This window comes from Bombina bombina, chromosome 8 (assembly GCF_027579735.1).
Source record: "Bombina bombina isolate aBomBom1 chromosome 8, aBomBom1.pri, whole genome shotgun sequence".
Classification (NCBI taxonomy): domain Eukaryota; kingdom Metazoa; phylum Chordata; class Amphibia; order Anura; family Bombinatoridae; genus Bombina; species Bombina bombina.
This window is the reverse complement of record NC_069506.1, coordinates 313,848,489-313,862,563: the sequence shown is the minus strand read 5'-3', so window position 1 is coordinate 313,862,563 and position 14,075 is coordinate 313,848,489. Positions and strand designations below refer to the sequence as shown.

At 37.3% G+C, this 14,075-nt stretch overlaps 1 protein-coding gene across 2 annotated transcripts in view; it reads left to right on the top strand.

Moving 5' to 3' along the window:
* B3GAT1 (beta-1,3-glucuronyltransferase 1) overlaps positions 1–8,084 on the top strand; it is a 187,350-nt gene extending 179,266 nt beyond the window's left edge. For both annotated transcript variants that reach the window (XM_053691521.1, XM_053691522.1), the window contains one exon: positions 5,120–8,084. The gene's annotated coding sequence lies outside the window, so the exon portion shown is untranslated. The remainder of the gene's footprint in view (positions 1–5,119) is intronic.
* Positions 8,085–14,075: the final 5,991 nt, after the last annotated feature.

The following is a 14,075-nucleotide window of genomic DNA, read 5'->3' as shown; positions in this document are numbered from 1 at the left end:
AGCAGGTAAAACGTGCTCGTGCATGATTTCCCCATATAAAATCAATGGGGGAGAGCCGGCTGAAAAAAAACCTAACACCTGCAAAAAAGCAGCGTTCAGCTCCTAACGCAGCCCCATTAATTCCTATGGGGAAATACTTTTTATGTCTACACCTAACACCCTAACATGAACCTCGAGTCTAAACACCCATAATCTTATAGAAATATACACAGAGATTACGAGTTTTGCGGTAACAGGGGTGCGTTGCTAACAAGCCTTTTTTTTTTAAACGCTCCCTTAAGACAACGCTGGTATTACGGGGTTTTTTAAACCCGGCGTTAGCCGCAAAAAGGTGAGCGTAGCACAAAATTTAGCTCCACATCTCACCTCAATACCAGCGTTGCTTACGGTAGCGGTAAGCTGGCTAAACGTGCTCGTGCACGATTTCCCCATAGGAAATACTTTTTATGTCTACACCTAACACCCTAACATGAACCCCGAGTCTAAACACCCATAATCTTACACTTATTAACCCCTAATCTGCCGCCCCCGACATCGCCGACACCTGCATTATATTATTAACCCCTAATCTGCCACTCCGGACACCGCCGCCACCTACATTATAGTTATGAACCCCTAATCTGCTGCCCCCAACATCGCCGAACCCTACATTATATTTATTAACCCCTAATCTGCTGCCCCCAATGTCGCCGCAACCTAACTACATTTATTAACCCCTAATCTGCCACCCACGTCGCCACCACTATATTAAATGTATTAACCCCTAAACCTAAGTCTAACCCTAACACCCCCTAACTTAAATATAATTTAAATAAATCTAAATAAAATTACTACAATTACCTAAGTTATTCCTATTTAAAACTAAATACTTACCTATAAAATAAACCCTAAGATAGCTACAATATAACTAATAGTTACATTGTAGCTATCTTAGGGTTTATTTTTATTTTACAGGCAACTTTGTATTTATTTTAACTAGGTAGAATAGTTACTAAATTGTTATTAACTATTTAATAACTACCTAGTTAAAATAAAGACAAATTTACCTGTAAAATAAAACCTAACCAAAGTTACACTAACACCTAACACTACACTATAATTAAATAAATTAAATTAAATACAATTAATTACAATTAAATAAAATTATCTAAAGTACGAAAAAAAAACCCACTAAATTACAGAAAATAATAAAATAATTACAAGATTTTTAAACTAATTACACCTACTCTAATCCCCCTAACAAAATAAAAAAGCCCAACAAAATAAAAAAAGCCCTACCCTACACTAAATTACAAATAGCCCTTAAAAGGGCCTTTTGTGGGGCATTGCCCCAAAGTAATCAGCTCTTTTACCTGTAAAAAAAAAGTACAAGTACCCTCCCCAACATTAAAACCCACCACCCACACAACCAACCCTACTCTAAAACCCACCCAATCCCCCCTTAAAAAAACCTAACACTAACCCCTTGAAGATCACCCTTCCGTGAGACGTCTTCACCCAACCGGGCAGAAGTGGTTCTCCAGATGGGCAGATGTCTTCATCCAAGCCGGGCAGAAGAGGTCCTCCAGACGGGCAGAAGTCTTCATCCAGACGGCATCTTCTATCTTCATCCATCCGGCGCGGAGCGGGTCCATCTTCAAGACATCCGACGCGGAGCATCCTCTTCATCCGGAGTCTTCTTACTAAATGACGGTACCTTTAAGTGATGTCATCTAAGATGATGTCCCTTTAATTCCGATTGGCTGATAGAATTCTATCAGCCAATCGGAATTAAGGTAGAAAAAATCCTATTGGCTGATGCAATCAGCCAATTGGAATGAGCTTGCATTCTACTGGCTGATTGGAACAGCCAATAGAATGCCAGCTCAATCCTATTGGCTGATTGGATCAGCCAATAGGATTGAACTTCAAACCTATTGGCTGATTGCATCAGCCAATAGGATTTTTTCTACCTTAATTCCGATTGGCTTATAGAATTCTATCAGCCAATCGGAATTGAAGGGACGCCATCTTGGATGACGTCACTTAAAGGTAACGGCATTTAGTAAGAAGACTCCGGATGAAGAGGATGCTCTGCGTCGGATGTCTTGAAGATGGACCCGCTCCGTGCCGAATGGATGAAGATAGAAGATGCCGCCTGGATGAAGAGTTTTTTTTCGCACTTTAGATAATTTTATTTAATTGTAATTAATTGTATTTAATTTAGGTAATTAATTTAATTATAGTGTAGTGTTAGGTGTAATTGTAACTTAGGTTAGGTTTTATTTTACAGGTAAATTTGTCTTTATTTTAACTAGGTAGTTATTAAATAGTTAATAACTATTTAATAACTATTGTACCTAGTTAACATAAATACAAAGTTGCCTGTAAAATAAAAATAAACCCTAAGCTAGCTTCAATGTAACTTTTAGTTATATTGTAGCTAGCTTAGGGTTTATTTTATAGGTAAGTATATTTAGTTTTAAATAGGAATAATTTAGGTAATTGTAGTAATTTTATTTAGATTTATTGTAATTATATTTAAGTTAGGGGGTGTTAGGGTTAGGGTTAGACTTAGGTTTAGGGGTTAATACATTTAATATAGTGGCAGCAACGTTGTGGGCGACAGATTAGGGGTTAATAAATGTAGGTAGGTGGCGGCGATATTAGGGAGGCAGATTAGGGGTTAATAATATTTAACTAGTGTTTGCGAGGCGGGAGTGCGGCGGTTTAGGGGTTAATATATTTATTATAGTGGCAGGGATGTCCGGTTTGGCAGATTAGGGGTTAAACATTTTATTTTAGTGTTTGCGATGTGGGGGGCCTCGGTTTAGGGGTTAATAGGTAGTTTATGGGTGTTAGTGTACTTTTTAGCACTTTAGTTAAGAGTTTTATGCTACGGCATTGTAGTGTAAAACTCTTAACTACTGACTTTAAAATGCGGTACCAGTCTTGACAGGAGAGGGTGTACAGCTCACTTTTTGTCAGACTCATAATACCGGCGCTATGCAAGTCCCATTGAAAATATAGGATACGCAATTGACATAAGTGGATTTGCGGTATTTCCGAGTCTGGCCAAAAAAGTGAGTCATTTCAAGACTCTTAATACCAGCGGGCGTTAAAAAGCAGCGTTGGGACTGGCCAACGCTGCTTTTTAACCCTAACGCACAACTCGTAATCTAGGTGTACATATTTAGTGTGTTGCCGCAAGTCCTGACAGGGTTGCAAAGTGCTTTGAGCAATAAAACTCTAACACTTTTCAGTCCCAAAAAAAGGCTATAAAACAAGCCTCTATAACCGATTGCGCCAGTTACTCCTTTTTATTCTTAAAAAGACATGATACTCAAAAATTAAATAATCTCATTTAACCCCAAAATAAGTGCCATTATTTAAAGGCTTGTTGTGTGCTTGCAAGCTGAAGCTGCCAAGATCATGAGAGTTTCAGAACCATGGACAACTCCTATTCTCTCGTTTTAACATCAAGATAAGTGCCATTATTTATAGCAGGGGTATCCAATCTCTTGGCTTTCCTGGGCCACATTGGAAAAATAATTGTCTTGGGCCACACATAAAATACACTAACACTAACGATAGCTGATGAGTTAAAAAAAAAGGTCTGTGCATAATTTTCATGATATCCGCCACATCAGATAAACAAAAAAATCCTTGCATAATAATCCTAATAATGCGCTTCCCTGTTCAAGCAGTTCCCAGGTTTGCGATCACTGATATAGAAAAGTATCTAAGTAATAAAACGTCATTATTTTTTTTAGATTTTTTATTATAAAAGAGGGCAACATAAAACTAGTTGGATATTTGACATTGTTTTTGAGAATTTAATGCATCAATATCTGGTTTGATGGAAGTAGTTGCAATTCGTAGTGAGTTCTTAAGGTGCTCATCAGATATTTTGGTTCTAATTTTACTCTTCGTGTGCTTCATCCTTGAAAGTAGTTTCACACAAATGTAGGTGCTGCCAAAAAGCGATGACATGAAAAAGGCATGATTGTGAAGCGAGTGATATTTGTCTCTGGGAAGATATGTCTTATAAAAGTTCAGTAAAGAGACAAGATCACATTTTTCTTTAAGTTGAAAGTCAGATTGCAGCTCTATGCATTCTACAAAGTTCGCACTCGAGAACCGCGCAATGGAGATACAAAAAAAAATCTCAAAAAAATTCACATAACGTTTTAAGAAAGATTCAAAGCCGTCCTGGGCCACATGCGGCACATGGGCCGCAGGTTGGACAAGCTTGATTTATAGACTTGTGTGCTTGCAAGCTGAAGCTGCCAAGATCATGAGATGTTCAGAACCATGGACAACGCCTGGCCTCATGATGTAGTTCTGAAAGCTCTGATGTAGGGCTTATGAAAAATGGGAGATCCTGCTGTTACATTAATGTGTAAAAATATCTGGTGACATGACCATGTCTGTAGACTAAAACCCTGAGCAGAATAGTGTTTGATTTATTAATATGTACATAATCATGATAAGCTGAAGATTGCTGTAGGCACCACAAATAAGTTAGCAGAATGTAAGCTGCAGGTTAGCATATAAAGCCTCATATTCAACAATGCTCACACAAATCCGTATCAAGAATTATAGAATTTAAAGACATTAGCTAGAACAGTTGTTACACAATTTTAATAGACATTTAAATAAAAATGTTCACTGTAATATTTGTATACAGTTTAATACAAGTATAGTTGAGCTTGGATTGGTCTTTGATTAGTATTCATAGAGCTTAAATTAAATAATAATAGTTGTTTTTTTTTCTCATTTAACTTTTTTTTTCATTTAGTTTAAGAAGAAACATGAATGAGATGCATGAATGAAATCTGTCTAAAATCACATTTTTTGTTTATTACATTTCCCCTCTTCTTTTCTCTACCTTCTTTTTATTTCATTCTGTTTTGGGTATTGTGTCAGTATAAAATGATTCTTGTCTGGAAATTCCCAACAAAAATAGAGCTGGTGTAAGCTTATAGTATTATAAAAAAGGAGAATTATTATTTTGTCTGACATATAGGGATACACTGTTGCTTTGTTGTGGTGAAAATGCTTTTCTACTAATTCTTAGATGACTCATATACTTCTTTCTTTAATGTGAATCTGTAATGTACAATCTGTCTCTCCGCAGGGGCTGCTTGCAGGCATGGCACTTTTCACTCTTTGAGCCTCTTCTCAGACAGATGGACAGAGAGCGGGCCTCTGGGGGCACAAGATCTATCGACCCCAGCCCCGCAATTTGCACGGGACTCCATGTGTATGTTATTTTATCTGAAAAGCACAGCACATGTGATGCAAGGAACAGCGGAGATGACAGGGCAGGCAGAACCTTGGTTCCTTTATTTCAAGGGTCCACAACCTAACTCATGTTGTGCTCCAGAGTAAAGCTGGAAATTACAAACGGAAAAGTGACAACATAATCAGCGAGACCCAGGACACTGTCCACTTGTTTCCTCAATTCCTGCAATTGGGTTTGGTGGGAGGGTCGTAACTCCTATCAAGCCTTTAATTCCAACAACTTGCAGAGCAGTGATGTAGGTGCGTTACACAGCCATGTTCCACGTGCCCCTCTGAATTGGCTAAATAGCACAATAGAGAGGTCTAATGGCTAGTTGGGGGAAGTCACAACTGTATGAGCTTACATGCTTACTAAAATGAAAAGCAACAATTGTACTAAAATATATTTTATTTAACTCATTCCCATAATTACCTAGCTTTATTTTTAACAAACATTATATGATGGTTTAAGCAGCAATAGTTCTCTCACTTTTTTATTGTCTTCCCTAAGGGTCTTAAATAATCCAACATGAAAATTACCTGAGGCTTTTTCACAAAGATTATACTGGCAAGCTGGTAAAAATATCGTAGTTTACCAGTTAGTGGCACACACACATACAGTGTGTATATATATATATATATATATATATATATATATATATATATATATATATAATACACACAAACACATTCAGTATATATACACATACACAAACCAGATTTGGAAATTAAAAAATACAGAGTCTAATGTTATGAAAAATTCTAAATATATGTTCAGAGGGGGTGCATTTTGCAATATATATATTTTTGATTGTATTGTTCATTTCTACCCTATTTTGCCAAGCATATTGTTCAAAATATTTTGTTTTACTTAAATGTGTAAAGTACTTGTTTTTTACAAATGTATTTTGATGGTATATACTTACTTCACGACACAAATTCATGAGCAGACAGGAAAGTATGATGATACATCTTTGCTCATAAAAGGCATAATACACCTGACCCTGAAACAATGCCTTTGTTACATTGGGTATTTAAAGAAAGATACAAATGTACATTAAAAATTAGTGGTATTTAGTGGTAGATGCTTCTTAAACATGCAATGCTACTAGAAACATTCAGCCAAACTTCTTTAAAAAGTGCCCAAATTACTGATTTAGTGGCATTCCTTTGTCCCAGAATGCAGAATCAGTACTGGATTAAGTTATAGGAGTGCTTATTTTAAAGCAGTGAAAAGCAGCTGCACAGCCAGCAGATTTAGATAGGCTGAACACTTCTAACATGAAAGCATTACTTTCTTTTTTTTGAAAACATTAGCTATTAAATGCTGGACGGTTTTTGTATGCACTTTTATATGTCTTTAAAGGAACAGTAAACACCTTAAGATTTATACTTAAATGTTTAGTTATGTGTAATGAAACTAATTTTCAATTTTTTTTTATATTATTTATTTTGCTAACTTCCATGCCTTCTAGTTCTGAAAATTGAGGATGTTCTCATTATCAGAACTCGAAATGCACCTGTTTAACTCTACTACACATCTATCCTTAATTGGCTTTATCAGATAGCAACTGCAAAACAATGGACTGAAATTATAACTGTGATTAGCCTTGTTGTCTGCAGACTAAAGCCCAGATTGGCTCCTCCAAATAAGGCAAATAGTGGGTGGAGTTTGGTGGCTCTCACAGAACAATTGCTGCAAAATGGATGTTAATTTGTTTTAAAAATGTTTAGGCTTTGCTGGTATGTTATTCAATTATTCAATAGCAGCACAACAGAAATGTCTTGTAATAACAAGGTGTTTACTGTCCCTTTAAAGGGACATAATGGTCAGCAATAAAGAAATGTATTTCAATTTTGAATAGAAGCATTTGTGGAATATATTTCTATCAAAAATGATTCTAGTAAAAGTTATGTCTATCTCAACAGCATATGCACATATGCTGTGAATGCTTTGTGCACAACAAGTCAGAGGTGGCATGCATGATGCATGTCAGTGCTGGCTCACTCAGCTGTCGCACTGTTTGCATGATTGTGTACAAGGCAAGCTCACCATAATTGCATTTGATGCTGAAACACTGATTACTAGAAGCATTTTTGCTAATACAATTACTTTGCATGTAATGTCTCTGTAAAAAGTTAGAATACACTGAAGCACATTTCAGTTGTGACCATTATTTCTCTTTAACAGCAATATTTAGAAGCTTCTAAGGTGAAAATGCAGAGACTTGTTGGTTTCATTGTCAATCAATATGCAAGCATAAATCCTCTTTATATGTAATTACAGAGGCTGCCTGTATATTCCAGGGGGAGTATAGAACTCAGAGGAACAAATTTAGACATTTAAACTCAAGGGGCAAAGACAAAGACAAAGTTTCAACAAAACTTTATTTCCAAAGCAGAAGCAGCATGTTGGGCCATGGCTGAATCAGTATTGGATCACTGCAATAGTAATGCAATAGCATTAGTTACTATCTTTGTACTGCACATTAGCAACAGAAACTTTCTACTGCAGGTCCTGTGAGTTTGTTGTACATGCCTAGACAAAATGCACTTAGCAAATATGAAAGAATGCAGAGAAAAGGAGAAATACAGAGGGGAGGTATGGTAAGATGAACAAATAAATGGGGTTTAATAAATGATTCTCATAACCCATGTTCCCTTCCATATACCACTTCCTGCACACACCACAAGCTGCTGTTTTTAAACAATTATGTTGTTTTCAGGAACGAAATTTGTTTGTTTTTGATTTTTTGCATATTTAAAAGAAAAAAAAAATTGAATGTTTGTGAAAAAAAAGTGTCTTTAAAACAACCAAATGTTTCTTGTGTTTCATTTCTGAGTAGAACAAGCAGTTTGATGTAGGAAATCATTTTGCACATTTAAGGCAAGAATACAAGGCACGCCCAACTGATAATATGCAGCGTGCTATTATGTGCTTGCATCGTGCAAACAATAAGGATTAAACGGGTAATAAAATTTGGTGGTTAAATTGTTCAACCAGAGCATTTTACATATGCTGTGCTTTTTTCTTTCAATGACAAGCATAAAGGCAGGGGAATGCACTTACTGCACTCAATCCTTAATACAGCTTTCTTATTTAACGGTTTTGAAAACCTGGTATTAACACTTTCTATAGTTGAAATGTTAGAGAAATAAACTGAGAGATGAATTAAGTCTTAATAAATGTGAAACAATGTTTTAATAAAGAAAAAGGTTTTGGGAAGGGGTTAAAAAGATAAGGCGTATGACAAGCGTAGAGAGCGGAAAAGAGCACAAGTAAGTGTGTGTGTATGTATGTACGTGTGTGTGTATGTACGTGTGTGTGTATGTACGTGTGTGTGTATGTACGTGTGTGTGATTCTATGTGCATTTGTGTCTGTATATGTGGGTATGTGTGTGAGTGTGTGTGTGTTAGTATGTGAGAAGAATGTGTGCATGTGTGTCTATGTATGTATGCGTGTGCATGTGATCGTGTGTGGCTATGTATGTACATGTGTTTGTATGTGGGTGCATGTATGTATATGTGTGGGTATGTATGTTTGTGTGCATATGTATGTGTGTGTGTGTGTGTGTGTGTGTGAATGTATATGTGTGTGTGAGAATGTTTGTGTGTATGCATGTGTTTGTATGTATGTGTGTGTGTGTGTGTGTAAATGAATGTGTGTGTATGTATATGTGAATGCATGTGTGTGTGTGTATGAGAATGTATGTGTTAATGCATGTCTGTGTATGTATGTGTGTGAGAATGCATGTGTGTGTGAGAATGTACAGGGAGTGCAGAATTATTAGGCAAGTTGTATTTTTGAGGATTAATTTTATTATTGAACAACAACCATGTTCTCAATGAACCCAAAAAACTCATTAATATCAAAGCTGAATAGTTTTGGAAGTAGTTTTTAGTTTGTTTTTAGTTATAGCTATTTTAGGGGGATATCTGTGTGTGCAGGTGACTATTACTGTGCATAATTATTAGGCAACTTAACAAAAAACAAATATATATCCATTTCAATTATTTATTTTTACCAGTGAAACCAATATAACATCTCAACATTCACAAATATACATTTCTGACATTCAAAAACAAAACAAAAACAAATCAGTGACCAATATAGCCACCTTTCTTTGCAAGGACACTCAAAAGCCTGCCATCCATGGATTCTGTCAGTGTTTTGATCTGTTCACCATCAACATTGCGTCCAGCAGCAACCACAGCCTCCCAGACACTGTTCAGAGAGGTGTACTGTTTTCCCTCCTTGTAAATCTCACATTTGATGATGGACCACAGGTTCTCAATGGGGTTCAGATCAGGTGAACAAGGAGGCCATGTCATTAGATTTTCTTCTTTTATACCCTTTCTTGCCAGCCACGCTGTGGAGTACTTGGACGCGTGTGATGGAGCATTGTCCTGCATGAAAATCATGTTTTTCTTGAAGGATGCAGACTTCTTCCTGTACCACTGCTTGAAGAAGGTGTCTTCCAGAAACTGGCAGTAGGACTGGGAGTTGAGCTTGACTCCATCCTCAACCCGAAAAGGCCCCACAAGCTCATCTTTGATGATACCAGCCCAAACCAGTACTCCACCTCCACCTTGCTGGCGTCTGAGTCGGACTGGAGCTCTCTGCCCTTTACCAATCCAGCCACGGGCCCATCCATCTGGCCCATCAAGACTCACTCTCATTTCATCAGTCCATAAAACCTTAGAAAAATCAGTCTTGAGATATTTCTTGGCCCAGTCTTGACGTTTCAGCTTGTGTGTCTTGTTCAGTGGTGGTCGTCTTTCAGCCTTTCTTACCTTGGCCATGTCTCTGAGTATTGCACACCTTGTGCTTTTGGGCACTCCAGTGATGTTGCAGCTCTGAAATATGGCCAAACTGGTGGCAAGTGGCATCTTGGCAGCTGCACGCTTGACTTTTCTCAGTTCATGGGCAGTTATTTTGCGCCTTGGTTTTTCCACACGCTTCTTGCGACCCTGTTGACTATTTTGAATGAAACGCTTGATTGTTCAATGATCACGCTTCAGAAGCTTTGCAATTTTAAGAGTGCTGCATCCCTCTGCAAGATATCTCACTATTTTTGACTTTTCTGAGCCTGTCAAGTCCTTCTTTTGACCCATTTTGCCAAAGGAAAGGAAGTTGCCTAATAATTATGCACACCTGATATAGGGTGTTGATGTCATTAGACCGCACCCCTTCTCATTACAGAGATGCACATCACCTAATATGCTTAATTGGTAGTAGGCTTTCGAGCCTATACAGCTTGGAGTAAGACAACATGCATAAAGAGGATGATGCGGTCAAAATACTCATTTGCCTAATAATTCTGCACTCCCTGTATGTGTTTATGCATGTGTTTGTATGTATGTATGTGTGTGTGTGAATGCATGTGTTTGTATGTATGTATGTGTGAATGCATGTGTGTGTGTGTGAATGTATATGTGTGTGAGAATGTGTGTGTGTGTGTGCATGTGTTTGTATGTATGTGTGTTTGTGTAAATTAATATGTATGTATGTATGTATGTGTGAATGCATGTGTGTGTGTGAATGTATATGTGTGTGAGAATGTGTGTGTGTGTGTGAGAATGTGTTTGTATGTATGTGTGTTTGTGTAAATTAATATGTATGTATGTATGTGTGAATGCATGTGTGTGTGAGAATGTATGCGTGTATGAGAATGTATTTGTGAATGCATGTGTGTGTGTGTGTATGCATGTGTTTGTATGTATGTGTGTATGCATGTGTTTATATGTATGTGTGTGTGTGTGTGTGTGTAAATGAATGTGTATGTATGTGTGAATGCATGTGTTTGTGAGAATGTATGCGTGTATGAGAATGTATTTGTTAATGCATGCGTGTGTGTGTGTGTGAATGCATGTGTGTGTATGTGTGTGTGTGTATGTGTGATTTTATATGTAGAATTAACATTGAAAGTGTATTGCAAAGGACTAAATTAAAAACTCCACTAAATTTTGGAAGTTTTGCGCTCAAGCGTTATCCACTACAAATAATTTTAGTTTAGGCCATCATAGAAGTTTATGACCAGTGGGAAATTATGTATCCGTGTTATCTGACATGGATAATTTCATGTGCTTTACAACCACCTGCACGTTAAATATTAATAATTGACTTTTAATGTGAGCACATAGATGCAAGCAGTATGGATTGTGCACAAGCATTAGTATATATATCGCTTGCATTTTTTAACTTGACTGGCCCATAGTCTGCATGTTTTTTCAGCTCTAAAACCTGATAACACAAGTGAAGACATTTGTGATACTAACATTAAGGTTACACATGGCTTCTGGCTGCAGGACAAAACAATGGTAAATATCATCATAGATTTGGGTACAATATAAAGAATATAGTACAAAGTAACAGAAATGAATTGAACAGGTACACATGCACTGGCACTAAAATTGAAGCTCATTTAATAGCAGTATGCTGCTAGCTCAGATGAGAGGTGTCATGTCTGACCTATAGAGTCTCATAACCTTATTGGTGAAGCACTTGCCTGTCAACACCAGGGCCACCATCAGGGGGTGACAGGGGTGACTCCTGTCAGGGGCCCATGAGGCAAGAACAAAAACATTTTTTATTTTTTTAAAATGTTGGCAGCCACCAGTGGGTACTACAGCAGAGTGCTAATTGAGCATAGGAAATGTTATTACAAGGAGTAAAGTATTAGCATGTGAGAGGATTTCTGAGTGTGCACTAAACCACTATGCACAGTGTGAGACAGACTTGGCACTTTGTTTGTACAGTGTGTGCCTGAGTCAGACGGCAGATCACTTTCATTTGCAGAGGAGGTAGGAATTACTTAGCAAATGTTTTTTATTTCTTTGTGCAATTTCGGATTGTAACTTCAGTGTGGTAGTAGTTGTATGGTGGGGCCAGGGGTCCATAAAAACACATTTTTTAGCAGCAGTGTATTTATGATTATTTGACAATGCTGTAGAAAATCTATATTTAAAACCATGCAGAAATGTTTCCTCCTCAATACACAAATGGTATATATAAATCAAAAAAATTCATATCTGCCAAAAGGGCACCTTTTGGCAGATATGCATTTTTTTTATTTATATATATATATTACATTCCAGTTTACTGCCCCTTTATGCAAGGACTTTCCAGATGCAAGGAGGCATTTTATCTAAGATTTTTACATCTGCATAACATGTTATACTCTCAGACTAAGATTGCTCAGTGTTTAAAATGAGACAGGTTAACTTAAAACTGTTCAGTTTACACTACAGCTGACTTAATTTTGAAATACATACCAACAAGCCTAAATCCTGCATTTAACCAAATCTAATGGTATGAGTACCACAGTTTATGGTTCCACCAAGACCATATAGAGTACAGCATTTTCAAAATCCATAAGTACAGCTGACAGATGGAACCATTTGTACACTATATTTGAAGTGGTGCTCTTGGTTGGGGAAAATGTGGAAAAATCAAACAAATATATGTCAACCTTTTAAAAGTACTTTTCTTCATCTAGCCATCTACCCAGATCATTAATGTACAATTTTGAATTCACAGAATTATTTTTGTTTGCACATTTACAAATATGATTCTATTTAAAGTGATCTCTTAATTTCTGCAATTTTAATTTTATCATGCATGTCACACACTGTTGATTTAGGGTATGTAAGGTGCATAAATGTTTCCTCCTGTGAGTGTTTCTGTGGGTGTCTGTGTTTATGTCTTTGTGCTTTGGTTTGTGTCTCTATGAGTGTGTATGTATTTTTTTTTCTGTGGGTCTCTCTGTGAGGGTGGGTGTGTATGTCTTTGTGCATTTTCTGTGGATGTATGAGAGGGTGTGTGCATATGTCTTTGAGTTTTTTCTATGGATGTCTCTGTGAGGGTGTGTGTATGTTTGTCTTTGTGTATTTTCTCTGGATGCCTCTGTGAGGGTGGGTGTGTATGTCTGTGTTTTCTGTGGATGTCTCTGTGAGGGTGTGTGTGTGTATGTATGTAGGTATGTCTTTGTGAGGGTGTGTGTTTTCTGTTGGTGTCTCTGTGAGGGTGTGTGTATGTCTTTGTGTGTTTTCTGTGGATGAATCAGTGAGGGTGTGTGTATGTATTTCTTTCTGTGTTTTATGTGGTTGTCTCTCTGTGTGTGTATGTCTTTGTGTGTTTTCTGTGGGTGTCTCTGTGTGTGTGTATGTCTCTGTGTGTTTTCTGAGGCTGTCTCTGTCGGTGTTTCCTTGGGTGTATGTGCAAGTTTGAGTTTGTGTGTGTGTCCATTGTCTGTTCCTTTTTAGGAAATTTTGACCTTACTACGTATTATTCACATCTTTCTACAGACTTTGAGACTAATGAGACCTTTCCGGAAGTCACCAATCCACCATTTAACCTTTAAATTATTGTTTAGGCAGTTCAGGGCCCTTCCTTTCAGCCACTGCATGCTGTTGTCATCATTTAGTTGGCATCTTCCTTTACAAAAAGATAATCAGAACTCCATATTTTGTTTTCTAAATCTCCTTTTTTACAAAACTGTAGTTTACCTCATTACTTGTCAGGTCAATGTAAACAAGTGCTGAGTGTCTGGGTGTCTGTGTCTGAGTGTGTTTCTTTGCGTGTCTGCTAGAGTGTCTATATGTGAATCCTTATGTGTGAGTATTTCAGTGTATGAGTGTGTCTGTATGTTACTACCTTTGCAACATTTCCAAGTTTAAATAGAGACTTAAGAATAAAGTGCATATACGTTTTAGTCACTTGGTCAAAAATTGCACATGTGAAAGGAGGGGGGGGGGCCTGATCAATGGTTAAGTCAGGGGCCCCAAAATTTCTAGTGGCGGCCCTGGT